Here is a 3,365-nt window from a genome sequence, read left to right on the forward strand (position 1 = left end):
AATGACTATATGCTGCATACAATGTTTTTTTTTAAATTTTGAAGTCTTATTATTTGGGCATGTGCAGTAGCAAGATTCAAAAAGGTTGCAGCATCAGAAGCAAACAAAAATTTACCTGGCAAAGAATGACCTTTACAAGCTTTGTAGATCTATTGCTCCTAACACTTGAACTCCCTTCTCTGGACTGTTTATACTAGTGCTGTTGAAGCAGCAAACAGCAATTCTTTCAACAGCCAAAGGTCTCCCTAACTTCTGCAACATCAGCACTCCATAAAGTAAGACAGAAATAAAAGTTTAAGGAAGCTAGAAAGAGGGTGAATCAGTTGGAGAAATGGACAAATTATGGAACAGAAAACATAGTCAATTTGTACAGCAACTGTCCAACCAGTTATGCAACTACTCTAAGGTTACTAACGTATTTACATTTCCCAGATGAGGAAATGCAGATTTACAGATGTAGGTTGTGCATGACATCAGACCAAAAGAAGAGAGAATACTAAAAATGCAACTAAAGCTGAACTAGTTCTTAAGTAGCCACACACATAGCTAGACAAATCCACAGTGACTACAGTTTCTCTTCTTTCCACATTTGTGAGCAAATAAAAGCTGTAAGTAGAAAATACAATCAGAATTTGTCACACTCCCTGGAGGACTTTGAGTCCATAAAGGCAATAAATGCAGAAGTAACTAGCAGATAAAATATGGCAATTTAGCTTGTTTTTTATAACTTCACACTTCCTGGATGAACAATATAGGCACGTTTTACAACCCCATTCAGAGACAATAACTTGAAGTGGATATTCCTTATCCTACATGCCCACAGGATTCATTTGAGGTTCATTATGCTTTAAGCTGAAGTGCGATTGTGCAAACACTCTTTAAGCTTTGGTGACAACCTGGCTGGGTGACACTAGGAACTGGGAGTGTAACAGCAGCACACAGGTGAACTACAAGAAGCCCAGGCATGTTTGTTATATGGCCCAGCTAAACTCAACTATAAAAGAACAAAGAAATCCAGCTGCATATGTTCTTGTTGCTTCAATAAAGGGAAGTACCAAAAGCTCAGATTTCATAAAAATCTACTCAGCATAGAAAATTATTTGGTGAGGACCCAGCAGCAATCTAAGCAATGGTATCATCTTTTTACCAGGGTTTTACAGTTCTTTAAAGTACTGACTAAATTATTTCAGACAGTTGAAAAAACTGCAAATAGTGCATTATGTTACATTTACATAACTGTAACAACTCATTAATACAGAAGTCCAGATATGTTCTGGATGATGATTATTTACTGACTGAGACTATTGTAATAATTTTTAGTATATTTTATAGCGTCTCATCAGACACTGAGCACATGAACAAAGTAAATCTTAAATGACAATCATGTTTGATCTACCAATCTCCTTTTTTAAATAGTCAAGATTCTCAGATCAATGTGTAAAAAGTGTAAAATTTTTCCTGCTCTTAATGATAAATCAGCAGATTCTAGAAGTAGCCAAAAGCTTCAATGTTAAGCAAAAAATACTACAATATAAGAAAGAATAACAGAGTTTCTAAGAACAATAAATGAGGAGAATGGTTTAATTTTTTTAACTAATAATGTATCTAAGGCCAGATTTCACTTTGTTCTGCCCTGCACAATACCTAAAAGTAAGAATAACATTATATAAAGATATACACAAATATAAAACACATACACTACAAACCATTTACACTCCCTATCTCCCAGTGGCCTTTCCTGTTTTAGTTGTATCATTCAAAAATAATTGTGGAATTGCTGTGTTTTGAAACATCTTTGTATATAAAATGTCTTAACTTTTTTTTTTTTTTTACAGCTCTAAGGTGGTAGTTTATGGGTATAAATCACTGTTGTGGAATAATTTCAACCTATAAACCACAATTTCTGTAGCTTAAGCACATTCTAATGTACAAAACTGCTATAGTGAAAACTCAGCAGTGTGCATATTTATTTCATAATGCTATAATTTGTTTATAAGTAAGTAGCTAATCCCAAAATGGCCTGTATCAGTTTGGCGATATCTGAAATGTGCTGCTCTTCTCAGTCAGAAATTAGGTTTTTTTCCCTCTCCCCCTGAAGCAAGGCCAGAAATATGAACCCTCCACCCCCAAATCTGATGCAAACCTCAAATAAAATCTGATTTTAAAAAAATGTGTGTGGTACTTTTATTCCTTTTAAAAATGTAGAGCAATTACAGATGTAGCCATAACAAGATTCTTTTTTGCTGTGATACACTTTTCAGCTCTGTTGTAACTCAGAAGTTTTACCTGGGGCTACTGAAGTATTTACATGTCCATGCCAGTAAACATACCACTTTATCCTGAATTTGCAAAGCTGACTGTTATAACAACAAACATACCTTCTTTCCACTCTTCAGTATCTTACTTGCAAATAGTGGGGAAAAAAAATCTGTCGATGAGATAAATATGGACACACATTATGCTGTTTTTACAGCCAGAATACCACTTTCCTTTACATTTCTAGGGTGGAACCATGGTATTAATATTGTCAAAATACTTACAGTGAAAGAGAATAAACAGTATCACAGTTGGCAAAGGTTAATCATTATTGTATTTTATTGAAAAAAAATACATACCTCATTATATAGCCATTTTAGCAATCCTATGAAAATAACACACAGAAAGTCACTTGGCATTATGCTTCTTGGACATTAAAATAATCAAGTCAGGTTAAGGGCTCGATTTTTTTAAATGTCTTTTACTGGAAACATAATTTTAGTCTGTCAAAATGTATGAGCTTACAGCTAAAGATAAGAGGGGAAGAACTCGGTCATAAAACCCTGATGAAGCAACCATGATTCAGAAATAACACTCAGCTAATCGGTTCTCTTTACATGGCTCCTCTTTTGAGACACTTCATCTTCAATGATTCAGAAATAACACTCAGCTAATCTGTTCTCTTTATATGGCTCCTCTTTTGAGACACTTCATCTTCAAAAGGGTTATAGCAGGAAGAAAACCAGAAAATAATCACATCACATCTCAAGTTATCTGTTCTATGGTCTGTGCTCGACGACAGGTCACCTAACACACTTTTGACAGTGTTGTCACCCCATGACAGACAGCAGTGAGTAGAGACGGGATTTTGTTCCATGGATACACATGACTGCAATTTATTTGGTCATCTTCTTTGCAACTCTGAGTGCAGACAGCAGCTGTGTGACTTCACCCTTCTCCTTCCTTGGGTTATACCCCCTTCAAGACAGCTTCCTCATTCCCAGGAGCTTTCACAGTGTTTACGATGCAGCATTCTCTATAAGGCACAGAAGCTTCTAATCAGCAGTCAGAGAAAAGTTGAAAAGGGCTTTTATTTTCATTCTAAGTCC

The sequence above is a fragment of the Pterocles gutturalis genome, unplaced genomic scaffold (assembly GCF_000699245.1).
Source record: "Pterocles gutturalis isolate BGI_N339 unplaced genomic scaffold, ASM69924v1 scaffold39332, whole genome shotgun sequence".
In the NCBI taxonomy this organism is placed as follows: domain Eukaryota; kingdom Metazoa; phylum Chordata; class Aves; order Pterocliformes; family Pteroclidae; genus Pterocles; species Pterocles gutturalis.